This window comes from Rhagoletis pomonella, unplaced genomic scaffold (genome assembly GCF_013731165.1).
Source record: "Rhagoletis pomonella isolate Grant_MI unplaced genomic scaffold, Rhpom_1.0 Rhpom_scaffold_00092, whole genome shotgun sequence".
NCBI classification, from domain to species: domain Eukaryota; kingdom Metazoa; phylum Arthropoda; class Insecta; order Diptera; family Tephritidae; genus Rhagoletis; species Rhagoletis pomonella.
The window spans coordinates 104327-123409 of record NW_023458646.1 but is presented as its reverse complement, the minus strand read 5'-3'; the positions used below and the strand labels follow the sequence as shown (position 1 = coordinate 123409).

Genomic DNA, 19083 nt, shown 5'->3' with positions numbered 1-19083 from the left:
TAACTTATCACTTATCCGCTAAAGCCTTTTCGCCAAGCATTTCAAATTTTGGTGCAACGCTTATCTATGATTTTGAGTGATATTTTACTTATCAACACTCATTTGAGTGACTTTTCCTTATCATGTTGGTAAAACACAAAACTTTGCGTAAGTTCGATAATCTGCTAAAATGCTAATGATAATTCGTTGGTGCAATAGGGCCCAGATTTCAGCCTGCATCACTAAAGCCATATAAAATAAAGTTTCAAAGTTTATACAAAATTTCGGAAAATTCAACAAATTTTCATCAGAACTTTTTATAGGTTATGCAATTTTAGTATGATCAATAGCAAGCTTCAAGAGGTTGAAAATTCGCGTTGATTTTTTAAATTTTATATCTGAACGATCCAGATAGGAGTATTTGGCCGATTTAGGCGGCCAGAATTATTTTTATGAAAATTTTATTTCAAAATGTTTAGAAAAGACGTGTAACGATGTCTAAAATTGTAAATGTTTAAAATCAAGTAAATATAGGTGAAGGACGTACAATTATTCCTCCAAAGAAACGAAAATAAGGTTGGTTAAAGTTTGACACCGATAGACTCAGGCCCGGTTGTTCAATGTCTGGTTATCACTACCACTACACTATCGACGATTTCGACATCAGGCATGTAACATGTGATCGATAAAGCAGTAGTTGTGCTTAACCGAAGCTTTTACCTCCGATTTGTGCTAATCAGACATTGAACAACCGGCCCTCAATGTTGCCGTGGTCCGATTGTAGAAACACGCATACCTACATACGTGTTCGTCTCAGCGATGTTTATATATAGGTTAGTACATGCAAAGAGTTTCCACCTGGTAAAAACTTAAATATAGTTAAGTTAACTGAATTACTACAATATGGGTATCAATTGAAATGGTTTTGAAAGGCTTCATTTCTAAACAACATGTGGCAACTGTTTAAAAATGAAATTTAACTTTAACCAAGGGAATAACAGACAAATTATTATTATTTTTTTTTATAATGTTGCTCAAAAATTTGTTTTCATTGTTAAAATGCGTATGGACTTCCTTGAGATATGGGGATCTAATGGGGAAGTGAAGTGAATCTATAACCTATCCTTCCCAAACGACAACCTTACCCACTGCCCGTCAAGGCTTGGTGGTCCCTGTTATCGCTAACGAGGCTCTGTCGACCGGTGCGAGGCCGTATATCCTCGCTCAAGGCTGAGCTCCCGTAGTGAGGACTGGACCCGGACTGTACGTGACGTGCATCGACTAACGCCCAGGATGACCAGAACGTGATGACGGGTGGACCACTACGTACGCGACCCCAATCTTAACGTTTGAAAACGCACCGACAAATCCAGAAGCGTCTGTTCCCCAGTGGGGCGGCTCCCTGGTCTGCGTCTGATCCAAAGTGGGCGGCAGGACAACCTTCACCTGGCAGTAGGTATGAAATGCAAGCGAGCTACTGAGGCAAAAACATTGGCAAGGCAACAGAGGTGCCAATCCGAAAGTGACGAGCCGGGCTCCTAGGATCTTCAAATCCACTCACTGCTAGACTCCTCAGATGAGGAGGATCGAGACTGGGCGGTTTCCCTTGCACTGAGCCAGCTAAGCCTGGGGTCTGATGATTCTGAGAGACCGGCTGCAACCGAAGGAGCTAAGGAGCCTCAAGGCAATGCCAAGCCCGACAAGGAGAAGGACAAAGAGCGGAAGAGAAAGATGGGGTACAAAAGCTCTCGTCGATTCCTCGCGAAACTGCGAGAGCGCGACCCCGCCACTCTAACGCCAAGGGACAAGGCTCTTCAAAAGAAGCATGCCTACATTGTCAGGAAGTATGAGCGACTCCGCGAGGAGAAAGTCTCGAATGCTTACGGAAGTGAGGCCGCGGTCTCTGGAAAAGCCACCAACTCCGAAAAAGGGACGCTGTAACCAAACCCCCCTCTGAGGGCGGTAGCAGCTGCGAAGAAAGCTGCTCCGCTGTCCACTGTTGGAAACAACAATCCGTCGCAATCACTGACGCCCAAGGTGCCGAAGACCGCGAGGCCAGTGTTCCCACGGCTGGACGGAGAGAAGGCCTCGACGTCGGCAGCTGCTATTTCCTCCGGTGGTAAGGGACCGGTTGCACGCACTCCGAAGAGACAACTGTCTGGCGACAAGAAGACATACTGAAAACTGAACTGTGAAAACTTCATCGACCTTATACTCAGCACCAGAGCTCCAGGTAGCAATCATAGACCGGAATCACCCGGAAGGAAAGATTCCGACGGAAAAATGGTTGCTCCTGGAAGAATAGATTAAGAGGGCACTACTTGGCGAAATCCAGCGTAACAAAAACAACAACATTGGTATGTTTGATGGAGCCAAGTGGCAGAAGGGAGTCAAAGTTGTTGGATGCGGTAACAAGGAGTCGTTAGACTTCCTAACAAACTGCGTCCGCAACCAAGATGAACTTTGGGCCAACGCACGACTAGAAGTTGTTCCGCTCTCAGAGGTGCCATCCCGTACGATAGTGCGAGTGTGGATCCCGCCCCCCCTCGTGGAGGACGAGATCTCACTAGCCCTAATCAAATGTCAGAACGTGGATGTCATCCCTGACGACTGGACGAATGTCCGAGGCCGCGCTCGCGACAAGGGTAACGGCAAGGACCTTTGGATCAAGATCGGTTCACAATCCTTGCAGATCCTCCGTCGCAAAGCCGGCCAAATAAGATATGGCATCGGTCACCTTAAGGTGATCATCCCCGATGCTGAAAGAGAATCCGAAAAGCCTAAAGGTGGTGCAGATTAATTTGCATCACAGCAGGGCAGCATCGGAGGATCTGCTGCTCTTCATGGGTGAGGAAGATGTGGACGTGGCCCTAATACAAGAACCCTGGCTAGTGGCGGGGAGGGTCACAGGTCTATCCACTAGCGACTTTCTACCTCTCACCCCACATACCAAAGGTAAAATTAGAAGCTGTATTCTGGTTAAGAAAAGCACTAATATTCTCTTTCTTCCCCAATTTAGCGATTCGGACATGACAGTGGCAATGTTGGAGCAGAGGGGAGCACCCGACCTCATCCTCGCATCTTTATACATGCCATATGATGTACCCGACCCCCCGTCAGTATCCTTCAGGAAACTCACCGCCTGGGCGGAGCAAGGAAGGATAAATATGGTGGCTGGCTGTGACGCCAACGCTCACCACACGGCGTGGAACAGCTCGAACATCAACGATAGAGGTGAGTCACTCTTTAGTTACTTATTATCCACAAAACTTACTATCTGTAACAAGGGTAATCACCTCACTTTCTACAATAGAATAAGGGAGGAGGTTATAGATATAACTCTTGTAACTAACTCGAACAATGTTAGGGTTGACGGCTGGCACGTCTCGACAAAATGCTCTTTCTCTGATCATTGTCGCATCGTATTCTCCATTAACCTAAGCAGACCGACACTAAAACCTTATCGAAATCCTAGTAGGACAAATTTGAACAAATTCAGCCAGTTGGTGTCTGGAGCAAGTCCACCGTACACGGTGGAGCCAATTTCAGCGGACCAACTGGAGGGAGCGGTCCTCTGTCTAACGAAGTCTCCCAACGAATGTTACATAACAACCTGTCCCGAGAGCAAACCTTCTAAGCGACAATCAAGGTGGTGGACGGCCGATTTAAGGCGGCTCAGGATAGCTAGGAAAGCTTTCAATAAAGCGAAGTTCACTAAAAACGCGGAGGACTGGGACGAATGTCGTCGCAACTTCAATGCGTTCAAGAAAGAGATAAAGAAAGAAAAGAAGGTTTCGTGGTCCAAATTGTGCGAGGACCTCGAAACGACTACTGATGCCGCGCGACTAAGAAGGTGCCTCTCGAAAAACCCGGGTCCTCCCGGTTTTCTTAAAAAGCCAGGAGGAAGGGCACACCGAAAGCAGCCTTGAAACACTGGAACACCTTATGGACGTCCACCTCCCTGGCTGCGGTGACGCAGGGGACACAGGAACTCCTGTGACAGAACACCCTAGTACCCACAGGCAAGGCGGTCCAGTGGATGAAATCATCACTACAGACAAAGTAGCTTGGGCTATCAGATCCTTCCAACCCTACAAATCTCCGGGACCGGATGGGATCTTTCCAGCCATGCTACAACGAACAAGCTCTACGGTAACCCCCTGGCTAACGACAATCTATAGGGCGAGTCTCCTCCTAGGCTACATCCCAAAGTCATGGAGGGAGGTAAGAGTGGTCTACATTCCCAAAGCAGGAAAAGCGGGCCACAGCACTGCAAAAGATTTTAGGCCCATCAGCCTCTCATAATTTCTTCTCAAAATAATGGAGAGGCTTCTGAGTCTGCAGATAATGCAACGCCTTACTCCTGGGAACTTCAGCGAGGCTCAGCATGCCTACCGTAAAGGTAGGTCGGTTGAAACAGCCCCGCACGAGGTTGTTGGGAGTATAGAACAAGCACTGAATCACAAGGAATATGCGCTGGCAGCCTTCCTGTACGTGGAGGGCGCCTTTAACAATGTTAATTTGGCATCCATACACCACTCCATGGTGGCTGTAGGACTGGACCCATTGATCACTCTCTGGATCGACAATATGTTGAGCACCAGAAACATCAATGGCTCCTTGGGAACATCAGAAGTAAGGAAAACAGCCACACGGGGCACACCTCAAGGGGGGGTGCTATCCCCCCTACTGTGGAACCTCGTGCTAAACGAATTCCTGCTTCGTACATCGAAATCCGCTAAGATCGTCGCTTACGCGGATGACTTAGTCATTCCTCTCCACGGTCAGCGAGATTCTACAATCTGCAATTAACGATCTGTCAGGGTGGGCAGAAAGAAATGGCCTGGGGGTCAATCCCACTAAAACCGAACTTGTTCTCTTCACCAAGCGATATAAAATAGACAATTTCCGACCTCCGTCCGTCAATGTAGCAAATCTCAAATTGTCAAAAGAAGCAAAATTTTTGGGGGTTATTCTCGACTCTAAGCTTTCCTGGAAAAGGAACACCAAAGAGCGGAGAAAGAAGGCGCTCAACGCGCTCTACTCCTGCAAAGCTACTATTGGAAAAGACTGGGGTCTGCGACCGCAGATAATACATTGGATTTATACGGCGGTAGTTAGACCTATCCTCACCTATGACGCGCTGGTATGGTGGCAGGCGGTTGACACCAAATCCCATCTACTCAACTTGCAAAAGGTGCAACGACAAGCATGCTTATGCATAACGGGGGCGATTTATTCAACGCCCCAGGCATCTCTAGAGACCCTGCTGGATATTCCACCTATAGACCTATATGTTAAAAGTATCGCAGCTAAAAGCGCTCTACGACTCAGAGCGTCTAACAGGCTGCGAACAACTTGCAAAGGTCACGCCACAATACTCGGGAGAGTGGGGGTGGAATACAGCCGTTGTGACCATCAGGTTACGGAAATTGACTTCAATCGAAACTTCGATATCCATTTTCCTGACAGAAGTGACTGGGAATTTAGTATTGCTCTCAGCGATGACGAAATACCCATCTTCACGGACGGCTCCAAAATCGATATCGGAACAGAGTCTGGGGTCTTCTCTCAGGGGCTATCTCTGAGGAAGTCGTATAGACTCCCAGACCACTGCAGTGTTTTTCAGGCTCAGATATATGCAATCCATATGGCGGCAAGGTTGGTGGGCATGATTGACTTAGCTCCATCTAAACTTGCCTTCGTTGTTGACAGTCAGGCGGCTATCAAAGAGTTAGGGTCAGCAACGACTGACTCGTTATGCGTTAAAGAATGCCGAAGATCCCTACAAGCTCTACAGCAACACATAAACAATCTTTACTGGGTATCGGGACATTGTGGTGTCCCGGGAAATGAGGAAGCGGACGAATGTGCTAGGAAGGGATCAGAGATGGGGCTCGGGGAAGCGACCCAAATCGTGAAACCCCTCCTGTGATTTCTGTCTGCAGAAGTCGAGAGACTGACCACCTTCACACCTGCAGGGTATCGCGATCACTCTGGCCACGGCTCGATGAACGAAGAACAAGGAGTCTATTAAGGCTTTCAAAGTCAAACGTCAGGCTTCTCACAGGAATACTAACGGGACACTGGACCATTGGCCACATGGCCGCCAGGTTCGGAGCCCCGCATAATGATTTCTGTAGAAGCTGCAGGGATGAGGAGGACTTAGAATCCGTCCAGCACTTCCTTTGCGAGTGTCCAGCACTTCGAGGAAAACGCCTCAAGTTTCTTGGGCACCATTTCTTCGAGAATCTGGATATCTTGGCGAAAGCTCCTCTGGAAGGACTGCTAGAATTCGCAAGAAAATCAAAATGGCTCGAAGACATGCAGGGATAGGCTTGGGGTAACCCCCATGGGCATCACAATGGGCCTCTCCGGCCTCCGAGTGAACTCTTCTTTTCAGAGCTGCCCGTTTAACCTAACCTAACCTCCTTGAGATATAAGTTACAAAGAAAATGATGGAAATAACCAATTTTATCTTGTATTGCAATGGATAATAAATGTGTAATTGAATTCTAAAACAAAATTTGTGTAAAAAAACTATTTTAGGATGATGATCAGTGCAAAGATTCTTCATCGGACCCTTCTTCCTCTTCTGAAGACTCTCCAGACTTCGTGTCATCCTTAGTTGGTTCAGCTGGAAGCAACATATCGGTTTCTTCCTTTGAAAAGGGCTTGGTTGCTTTTTTTGGCTTTGGCCTGAAACTACTAATGAGTGGATCAGAGCTTAGGAGTAACCTGCTCAACACGACCAGATCGCGGCTGTTGCATACCTTTGGGAATTGAAAATATTCCTTGTAGCCATGTTACGTTACGTTACTTTAAAAAAAAAACTTCTTTTCCACAGGCTTTTATCCACCTTTGTATAAACTGTGCTTTTAGTTATGAAAATTTGTGCTTTATATCTCTTATTTGTTCATCGGAGAAGGAGTCAGATGATAATATATCATTTTGAAGAAACTTTATTTTGTTCTCAAAATTGATAGAATTTTGTCGATGCATCTTATCAAATAAATAAACCAGTTGGTGACTCTAAAGCAAGCAAAGTAAATACTTAAAAATTACAAAATATGTATGGAAACGAATTTTTTTTTTAGATCTATCTTAATTATTGGTCATAAAAAGCTCACCGGTAGCTATCGGAAGCTAATTTTTGTGCAGTATACTACCAAAGTTCCATTAAATAGAACGGAACTAATAATGTAACGTGGAAATGCGTGGAAGTATAACTAAAAGCTTACAGTTTACAAAGTAATGAAAAAATAATCACTGAAAAAAATATAATATTTCCGATTACTGATATTATTACTTAGATTATATTTTGCTAAATCGAAACTATTTAAATTAAATGTATATTTACCTGTGTCTTCAGACTTTAAAAAAATTTGTTTAATCGTATAATGACCGCAATAATAATAATCACTTTTGAACGCAACTGTTTCACAATGAATGTCGTAAAATAAAACGTGCACTATCACAAACTGACAAGTTCCGACTGAGATACTCCGTCAAAGCGGTGTCATAAGTTCGGGGTAGGGGTTGCCTATTGTTCCGCAACTATTCAACTGTGGCAGGTAGCATTTTTTTTGTTCCTACGATAAGTTTAAAAAAATAGACTGATGACCGCCTAGATCGATCACATACCCCTATGTGCGATCTTTCGCATTTTCTTCCATAAGGACATGAATTTCTTAAAAAGTAAGAAGTTTTGATGAAAATTTGTTGGATCTTCCTAGATTTTGAATTTGTGTGGTTTTGGTCATAGCATGAACAATACTTTTATGGAAAATTAGCATAAAGATTTTAACTTCAAAAATATTTTGAATTTTTAAAGAAAATCAACGCTTGCTTGAGTTACTGTGTAAGTTTTTCAATTGCATTGAATTCAATGCAAATACAGTTTTTATCACGCTTATATCAACTAATTTTCTTGTTTTTAGTTAAAACATAGCTAAAATTCAGTCGTACCATATCTACAACCTTTTAATAAAAATCTATTTATTTTATAAAAAACAAATTTTCGGCTCATAAATTTTTCAAAATACAAACTTGAAAAATTTAGCGTTATTATATAGTAAAATATCGCAAAATCTGTACCTGTCGAAAATACTAATACATGGGAGGTCAGCGCGGTTAATGTCCGATGTCAAAAAGTTGCAAACAATTTTTTAATGGGGCTAACAGTAATGACTATACTAAGTTTGGATGAAATCGGTTCGGCGGGTACACATATTTCATGATAATTGGTTAAAGAAAACTTAGGCTATCTGCACACTTGTCGTCCAATCATACACTGAGGGAAATAATGCATAGTAAAATTGAATACTTTATATTTGATTATCGTTTAAAAATGTTCGTATTTAAAAATAATTTTTTCATACAAAACTTATTACGCACGTATTTGGCTGTTCACATCTGAGTATGTATATGTAAGTGTACATACCCTGTGGGGAAAATTTCTAGTTCTGAACTGGTGCTCTTCTAGTACATTTAGACCCAGTACTGGTTCGCGATAAATCTTTTTTGCATGCATGCAACTGGCGAATTTAACATGGCGATGCCCTAGGAAGTGCCAATTTCCCCCTGCTGCATCCCTTTTTTAATAGTTTCGAACTCCCCCTATATTCTATTCCGAACCAGTTCTAAAATCGACAGACGAAAGAAAAAAGTATCATGATTTTTCAATCTTTTTGGTTCTTCCGTGTGTGCGATTTTCAGTTATTTTGAACGAAATGTGTTTTCAATTTGAAATTAAATTTGTTTGAATGATTATAAGAAATGTACGTTTACATACCTTTAGCTGTAGCTGAGTTTGCAGAGGTGCTCGCTGTTAAATTCCAGACGGTCCCAAGATGTTGAAATGTTAACACAAATTTTTCTTTTGTATTACCAAGCTATGAAAAAGCATCTGCGAAGTGCAGAATAGAAGCGTATTTGAGCGAAAAAGCCGCCGAACACATATGTTTGTAAAGTAAATAAGCCCCCCGCTGCATCCCTTTTTCGATAGTTCCGAACTAGTTCTAAATTCGACAAATAAGATCTAGTTCGTTCTGCATCCCTTTTTCTATAGTTCCGAACCATTTCTAAATTCGTCACTTTAGATATCGATTTCTAGTGAAAAAAACTGAAAAAAATTAGTTTTTTAAAAGTACCACTTTTCGCCTATTTCGGACTGGTGGGGATCTAGTTCCTATCGGACAAGTACGGAACTAGAAATTTGATTCACTAGTCCGCGGTTTCCCTGCGGGGTACGCACCCCAAGCGTGTAGAGCGCCGCTCTGAGAGCGGTGACAACACACACATACATACATAGTACATACATGTTTATCCGTACAAATCGCATGCTGTGGCGTTGATGGATATTCAACATTTGAAAGCAAATTTATATGCCTGGGTGTAGCTGAGTGCGCAAAGGTGCTTGCCACAAGTTGTTGATATCCGGAGATGGTCGGGCTCGAATTCCACTGCAGGCAACATGCAAATTAAATTTTTTTTTAGTTTTTGTCATGATTATTCATTTCACGGATGTTTTTTAAGTACGAACGCGGTCATTTTAATATGCGCGTAATTGAATTGAATATTAACCAATATACAGTACTTTCGTTGACGTTTATAGTAAGATCAATTACGTTTCTATTTGATTTTAATAGGTTTTCCCCTCAGTCTAGTTGCGTTATCGTCTCGCCCTGAAATTTCAAGCCGAGCACATGCATTTCGAAGGAGATCTGCACACTTGTCGTTATCGGCTAGTTATCGACAAATCGTAGAAGATGCAGAAACGGATAAGTACGGCACTGTCGTTTGCTAATCGTTGTGCACGCATTGTTTGTTTAAAATTTATGGGAAAAATTGGTGAAAAAGTAAATATTTGCATTGAAATCGCATACAAATTAGTATTTTTTGCATAAAATCTGTGGAACTTATTAAAAAGTGGTTAATGGCAATAAAATTCAATAAATGCGAGAGTTTTAACTATAGAATATGATGAAATTGTAAAAAGTCTCTGCGTGTGTGCACAAAACACATTTCAGGAAAACAAAAGAAGAGATATTACTGGAAAATTATGTCTAGAATTATTGCTGCACAGTCCATATTTTAAAACTTGCAGGTTTTTGTAAACATTTTGCGAAAATATCAACCAGAAAAACAAAAAATACCTCCCGCAGTGAATTTTTAGACGCCAAATGAATTGAAATATCACGACCGAGTGTGCGAAAGTATAGTCGTCATGTAATCGTTGCATCATGATTGTGACGATGAAGCAACCATGTGCAGAAAGCCTTAGAAATAGCTTAGAAATATGAAATATTAAATCACGTTTATCACTTTGCGCACATAAAAAGGAAGAAGCGACGACTTTAAGAGTATATTGCAAGGAAACGGTACATTTTTGGGCAAATATTTGATTACATGGCGATGTAGAGTTTTATCGACTTTCATATGGTACTAGAAACATCTTTGTACTTTGAAATTCATTTTTTGAATTAATCTCCAATATCGATATCAATTACCCCACTTTGCGGCGTATACATGGTCCAACATACAGAGTAACTCTTTTAAGCGTTCTTCGCGCTGAAAACGTTACCAGACAATTTTAAGGTTGTGGAGACTAGTTCTGTTATTAAAAAAATGAAGCCAAATAGAAAAGAGTTGGGTGCATGGCGTGGATGACAACAAAAAAAGAGTTATCTTAGAAAACAAAACATTTCATATAAAGGACTCCCGAAACATTTAGCAGTTTTAAAACAGCTCGAACTACTGTCAACATAAAGACGGCTAAAATCTTATTCTATAAAGAAAAGTTTAGTTTTGCGTTAAATACAAAGCAAAATTGGAGTACTATTGAGGAAATCGGATAGGAAAATCCAAAGAAAGTACACTGTACACTGTCTGCTACCACAGCTAATATTTGTCTAGATAACTACTGTGTTCGTTTAAATTAGAGGTGGGCACGTGAGTAATTTTGGTTCGCGTTCACGCACGTTCACGTTGATGGTTTTTTAATTCACACACACTCACGTCCTGCTATATTTTTTTCAATCACGTTCACGCACGCTCACGACGCCTATTTTTTCAATCACGCACGCTCACGCACAGTGTCTCACGGACATTTTTTTGAAATTCAAACTTTATTTATATAAATAGTATTTCATATAAATAGCCTTTTATCACACAAGTATTATTACAAACGGCCAAACGCTTAAGGCACTAATATTATTTTAACAAATTTCAGATATACATACTTATGTATCTATTACAAGTATAAAAAATAATTGGTATCAATATTTGTTCAACGTATGTAATATTAAAATTACATTAGCTCATATTTTTGTTTAAAAATAATACTTTGTCGAGGTTTTCACCAAGCAGTCGTGTACGTATTTCTTCCAGAATTCTGCCTGACACAGAAAAGACTCTTTACCTAGTTGCTAAGTTAGCTGCTATGTTTAAAATTTGCCTTAAAAGACTTCTAAGAAGGGGCAAATCTTTAGCTTTCTCCCAAAATTTTAAAACATTGCTTTTGTTTTCCGATTTTTTCAAATACATCTGTATTTCCTTATTAATGTCTTCAAAAACTGTTTCTGCAGATTCATTTGTCGCATCTTTGAATTCGTCAAAAGTTGCACGGGTTTTTGCCCTTTTCGAGCTAGAAGGAATGTCATCATCCAGAATTTGGGAATAGTGCTGAGGGCGAGCGCTCTTTTCTTCAAGCGCAGTCTACCTAAGTAAGAGTAGAATAGATGTGAAAATAGTAGCACTTTTAAGCTGTTCATCGGCGCCCTGATTGAATTTTGTTGCCAGCACAAAAAGAGATCAGGATTTACTCTGTTAGGCGTTAGGAAAATGAATTCAAAGCAATTGCTTTGAAAAAGTCACCCGGTACTATCCCTGTTACAACACATACTTGAGTGACATTGACATGCAATTTCTTTAAAGTTTGCGCCTAACTGTAGGCAAACCGAAAAACTGCAGATGTGCAAATGAATATTACAGAATGCCTCCAATTTCAAAGGAAAAAGAATAAATGTTGCCACACTAGTGAAAGTTAAATAGTAAGTTAACGAATTTATTTTAGATTAAAATACAAATAAGTACATACATACATATGTGAAAATGACGTGATTGACAAAAATCTAACTCACGCACACGCACGCACGCGAAAATTTCAGGCACGCACGATCACGGATTTTACGTGATTTTTCACTGAAAGCTGCTCAGGCGTGAAAAAGCGTGACACGGCGTGTCACGTAGAAAAGCACGACTTTTGCCCATCTCTAGTTTAAATTTTGGTGATAGTCCATTTAAATTTGCTTGTATTGGTGATTGTGATGTCATCCAAGCTATACTTTCGGTTAAGTCGAATGCAGTAGGATTCGATGGAGTCCATGCAAAATTTCTTAAAATTATACTCCCCAAAATATTTCCGCAAGTAACCTATATAGTCAACTCCATCTTGATTACCTGTACTTTCCCAAAGTGCTAGAAAGTTGCAAAAGTAAGTAAGTCTAAAGTTGTTGAGCGCATATTACATAAGCAAATGATTTCGTATGTGCAAGATCATAAACTCCTAACTTAGGGATGCCCAAATCAGCACATATGTGTCGCGGGCGACTGCACGTGCAAAGCTTTGCACAGCGTTGCTAGGCAAGCGCGGAAGCAAAAAGTTATCGGAAGGGGAAAAGAAGTCAGCAGAATAGTGAGATTGTATGTGTGACAGTGATGGAAAATGAGTGTGCATTGTGCCATTTTCGGCCCTTTCGGAAGCAGCCGGCACCTTCAGCACAATCGATTTATTTTCCGCACTATTTTTGCGTAACTCAATGCAACTAATAAATATTTCTTTCGGATCCGCAATTAAAAATATTTTTTTTTTTACATTTAATCGTATGTGCTTAAACTGATAAATGATAAAAACATAGAAATGCAAGCAGAAGAATCTCGCTTCCACATTCTGCATATCCGCTTAACATTTTTGTTTAAACAAATTTGTCGAAATTTCTTCTCTAAAGCAAATATTAAATATCATTTAATATATACTTAAGATTTAAATAATCATGATCGCTATAGTACATACAATTCGCGTAGAGTTTTGAGAATTTTTTTTCGTTGAAGGTGTTGCACTTTTTCTTCCATACTGAAATTCTTGAACATCCAATTTGTATAAAGAAAATGCAAAAAATATTAAAAATCAGCATGAATTCTTAGCCGCACTTTCACTTTATAATACTAAAATTGAATGGACCATAAAACTGCATACCGTCAGCTGATGTCGAACACTAATGCGGTGAGGATGTGATCGCGCTTTTATTGATTTTATTGCCGTCAACAAGCATTTTCTTAAAAGCGCTAGCACAACCTCACTTACCGAACATTTAACACCAACTGAATGCTCTCGCTGTTTTCGCAAAATATAGTTGTGTGCGTCAGCCCATCGCTGACATACATTCACTTCAGTGTTGATATTTAAAATTTTTAAATTGTACCAAATTAATGACAAAAAGTGTAACTTTTTGAGCTTAGTTGTACTTTTCACCATTTCCGTCAATGCATTACCTCCATTTTCCCGCAACCAAACAAAACCAATTTTGTTGTCTACTGCAGTGTGTTTATTGTTCAATTCATTGTACAGCTTCAGTTAGTGTAGGCTTAATTTAACGTAACTTATCATTGAGATCTCTTCAGCTAGCCTATAAAGTCATAGCCTGTCTTATCAGAAAGTCCCACTAAGTTAAACTAAGCTTCATTCAGCTTAGAGTTTAACTTAAATTATACACAAATAAATTCTTGAATTATATTTCACATTTTTAAAAGTACACCCCGCGACAAAATGCTAAGGACACCTGGTTTGGGCTATTTATTATATTATTTATCATTGTCTAACAAAAACTATACAAATAAAGCTTAATTTAAAATATTGAAATAAAAAAACAGCAACGCAACACGCGTATTTTCATCCATATAAAATAAAATCCGAACATTCGTTGTATGGAAGGAAGTGCGCAACACCGCAAACAGAAAAATTCAAAAAATCAATGGTATTTTTTATACACTTCAAACTTGCCCCTTATTATACTAGAATGAATGGGCTACAAAAATGTTATCCCAAAACATGTCTACAAATTCTGAACAAAAACTGTGATGAAACTTTGTTGATTTTTTTCAATCTTTCAAGTTAGGATTTATTTGCAAGGTTTTTGTTAGACAATGTGCTACCATTTTATAAAAAAAATAATTAAAACTATTAAAAAATAAAATAAAATAAATACAGGGTGACCGTGTAATTTTGTCAAAGATGAAGACAATAATGATAAAACATTAATACACTATATAGGTCAGTTCATATTAATGAAAATAAATTACATAAAATGAGATCACTACCGATAAGATGGAAATCCTCAAAGGAAATTTTTAATTTCAACGCATGAAATTTACATACACTTTTTTTACTTTCAACCACCGAATTGCTCAATTACTTCTATTTCTGCAGGATCGCCATTAGGTAAATTGCATTTCCAAAGATTTTTTCAAAATAAATAGCGATAAGGGATATTTCACCTGCCGGTGATAAGAAATCGCAATCACCATAACGCACATCACTAATATTACTGTTTACAACCACGTTTACATTCAAAATTACAATTCATAATTTCATTTTGAAGCATAAATGAAATATAGGTATATCCATTTGCTTAAATGTAAACGGATTAAGAATCAAAGTGCTAGAAGAGATTTGAGCGTTTGGTACAAAAAGTATTTTTGATGTTGAAATGGTACTTAAAATCGGCAAATTGTACTTATGTAATTCTTAAAATCAATTGTACTGAAAAAAGTACAATTGTACTTAAAATATCAACACTGTTTCACATGCGTGACAAAGTACTTACTGCAGCGATGCCAGATTTGAGCGTATCCAAATTTTTACCGATAATAACTCATGCGAGGGATTTGGGTATTGGGCATTTTACAAGCCTATTGGGAAGTATACATATCTGTGTTCATATAGAATAGTAGCTTATGTCGGAAGACTGGCTGTAGTATAATGAACCATTCGCAGCATACGATTGCGAAAGACTCACTGGCGCCAAGTCGTTGAAGAACTTTTGGAAAATAAACCAATAACAATATAGTTTAAAAAACTAAAACCTCCCTATTATAATTGCCGTTCGTACTGTCATCAGGTATGTAACTTGAGAATAGAAATCGCTGCATCTTTTAGGCGCATCAATATTACATAGTTACATCCCGAGCTAATAAAAGGAAGGTAAAAAAAAGAGGCAATTGCGATGCTGGCAATTCAATATTCGTGTGAAGTCTCATAAAAAAATTTCTTGTGGTTTAAAGAATATAGGGAATGGTACATTTTACTAAAGCCAGCCTCCCGACATAAGCTACTATTTCATACGAACACAAATATATTCGTCTACAAATAATGTTGATTATATTAATTAAGTCCTAAGATAATCTTATCAGTTTTCTATGTAAGAACCAAAAATCAATACCCTCGCCAATTAGAACTTTTGCTTTAAAAGAAAAATATGCATATTGCATTTACTCAATACTTGGTCTGGCATCACTGTTTGAGCATGGATGCATATATGTAATACCCCTATATTGGCAGTAAGAGCTAGTACCGTCCGAAAACACTACAGTACAGATATATCAATAAACACGTACGAAAGAAAAGGAACACATACGTTTATAAACGACATATTTACAAAAACGGCACTCAAGTACACAATCCATTGACAAAAACAGTACTAGACTGTCTCGCTTTGATTTCTGAATGCTTACACATTAGGGGTATTCTCTGAGTCTTGCAAAGCCCTTGCACGGTGCACGGATTGCACGGTTTGCAAAGCTGTCCCATACGAAAACCGGTTTTTACCGTGCAATCCGTGCAATATGTGCACCATGCAAGGCCTTTGCAAGACTCAGAGAATACCCCTATTGAGATGTTAGCTTACTCCAATATAGAAGTATTACATATATGCATGGTGTGCTCAGCTCACTGTTGCCAAGGTCGTGCATTTTGCACTAAATTTAGTGCTTTTGGGAAACCAAAAAGCCAAAATAATTGGAAATCAATAGGGGTATTCTCTGAGTCTTGCAAAGGCTTTGCATGGTGCACATATTGCACGGATTGCACGGTAAAAACTGGTTTTCGTATGGGACAGCTTTGCAAACCGTGCAATCCGTGCAACGTGCAAGGGCTTTGCAAGACTCAGAGAATACCCCTAATGCTTGGTGCGTTATTTAGTGATGCTTTTTTAATTTAAGCACACCGAATGCATAGGTACATACAAGTGTATGTATGTACATACTATACACTTATATTCTACATTAATATGGAATTCATTTACTGAATAAAATGTGAGGAATAGGTAAATTAAATATGTTTTGCGTTGTTGTAAATGTATTTAAATCAATCTATTAATAAAAACGTGAAGAAATGGATATGTATATACACTTTTTACTGAATCAAAAAAATTATTAAACATGATAATAAAAACTTGGCGCTTTTGTTTTGGAAAATTGGCATTTTCTGGTGCCCTGATGCCACACTGGCTCAGTTGTCGCAAAAGTACACATACATACACGCATTTTTACTAGAGTCCGACCGATTTCAATTTTTTTTCAGGTACCGATGACGATGCCGATTAATCGGCTTATGGGGGAAGAATCGGCCGATGCCGATGCCGATTCCATAAAAAATTACAAATAAATGTATTAATTCATAAAATCAGTTCATTTCACGGAGTTAAAAAAAACAACAAAAGAAAAGAAATAATTGAATTAATTGACTTGTTATGCAACATTACATACACATGTATGTACAGACATACATATGTATGTGTAAAAATATATGTACATATATCACATTTATGTACATTACATAAAACACTTTTTTTCATGGTGCTAAGCAAATAATATTTAGGAACATAAAATTTCATTTCGTTTTGTACTAAAATACACTCTTTTGCACTCAATGCATAAGAACTTATATGCTAGGTATGTATGTACATACATATAGTGGTCCACAAAATAAAAGAATTGCGATATTTTGACCGTCTTTTTTATTTAATGTTTATTATTTTTTTTTATAAAAGTCTAGCTGGTATACAACAAACACCATATAAATTCAGATTTCAAACTTTGTACAAAAATTAGAAAAATTCTGCTTATTTACACCAAAATTTCAAACCTTTTAATCAGAATTTTGGCATGCAGTTTTGTAGACCATTTCATTCTAGTATAATGAAGTGCAAGTTTCAAGCTGCTATAAAACCCCGTTAATTTTTGGCAATTTTCTGTGCAGTGTTCTCCATATAAAAGAAAATTGTCGCACATACTTTTGTATGGAAAAAACGTGAAATACCTTCAACAAAAAAAAAATCATTTTTGTGAGCTGTCTGCAAATGTTTTTTAATGTTGGCTGTCGCTTCACCTGAACATTTGAAAAGAAATTCCAAAGAATCGGCGAAAAAAGCCCGATGCCGATGCCGATGCTCAATTTTGTGCCGATACTAGCCGATGCCGATGCCGATTAATCGGTCGGACTCTAATTTTTACTTCAAAATAAGTGTGTAGTGGTTAATACGTATACGCTGCCATCTCCGTACAGCTCACTTCACCTCGCCTAGCACGCTCGCGTGCTCGCAGTTTGCCCGCGACGTTGACTGCGTGCACCTCTGCTGTGCATCCCTATCCTAACTGAACGACAGTCCGGCTTTAGGCCGAAGAGAAGCTGCACAACGGCCCTCCTAGACGTGGTAGAAAGCATTCGGTCGCAAATTGTTGAAAACAATGTTGCCTTTTTAACTCTCCTTGACCATACCAAGGCTTTTGATTCAGTTGACCACAAGTTATTATGTTGCAAGTTAGAAAACTTATTCAACTTTTCCAGCCATGCAACTGCATTGATAAGATCCTATCTTGGCGACCGAACTCAGGCAGTTAGTATCGGCGACAGAAAGTCTGATTTTCTTCGCGTAGTCAGAGAAGTCCCACAAGGCTCTATTATTGGTCCCTTGTTATTTGTTTTGTATGTAAATGACTTACCTAATGTTCTAAAGTATTGTAATGTTTACGTTTATGCTAATGATGTCCAATTATAGGTTTTTTGTCCGGCCAATCGTACTGATATTTGTATTAAAAACTTGAATTCTGACTTGGCTCGAGTAAGTGAGTGGGCTTCTAAGAACGGTCTGTGCCTGAACCCGGCCCAATCCAATTGTGTCGTAATACATAGAAAGTCCTTAAGAACGAGTGAGCTAGATGAAATCAAATTGGACAATTCGGTCATAAAATATGTCAGCGCGGCCAAAAATCTTGGCATGCTCTTCAACAATAAGCTGACATGGTATGATGATATCTTTAGCACAGTAGGTAAAGTGTATGGAATGCTCCGTACACTCTGGTTATCGCAGTACTTCACTCCCTTAAATATAAGACTGTTATGTATCTACCGTATGCTTAGTATTAAATAAAGATCAATCTTCTCTCAACTGTCGTCTTGACTGCTTTACACATAACTTGGTGTCAGAAACGGCGGAAAAGTGCATAAAAAATTAAAAAAATTATTTTTGACCAAGACAAATTCACACGTATTTTAAACAATGGTGGAAAACGAACAAATAAGAGAGTTGGAGACAAATGCCAACAGCGGAAACTTCGTAAGACCACCAAAACCACTTCAAATCACGGGCAATAATGTATCCACCACGTGGAAAGAGTGGCTCCAACAATATAAATGGTTCGCAACGGCGGCATAGTTGGAGAAGAAAAGCGTAGAAATACAGGTAGCCACCTTTATGTCCAGCGTTGGAGGCGATGCATTTAATATATTCAACTCATTCTCACTTACAGGCAAAAAATGTGAATACAATTCAAGCCAAATTCGACGAATATTTCGCTCCGAAAATAAGCGTAACATTTGAACGATATATATTTATTACCATGTCACAAAGCGAAAACGAACCATTTGAAGAATTTTTCACAAAAATAAATAACCAAGCGAAAAAATGCGCTTTCGGTACTCTGGAAGATTCCCTCGTGCGCTATAAAATCGTCATCGGCATAAAAAACTACATAATCCGAGAAAAA

The 19083-nt window shown here is 39.2% G+C and overlaps 1 protein-coding gene across 1 annotated transcript in view; it reads right to left on the bottom strand.

Annotated features, from left to right (window-relative positions):
• LOC118749940 (1-phosphatidylinositol 4,5-bisphosphate phosphodiesterase classes I and II-like) overlaps positions 1-13344 on the bottom strand; it is a gene marked incomplete at its 3' end in the record, with an annotated part of 29721 nt that extends 16377 nt beyond the window's left edge. The window contains 1 exon segment of the mRNA XM_036484697.1: positions 13238-13344.
• Between the last annotated feature and the right edge of the window lie 5739 nt (positions 13345-19083).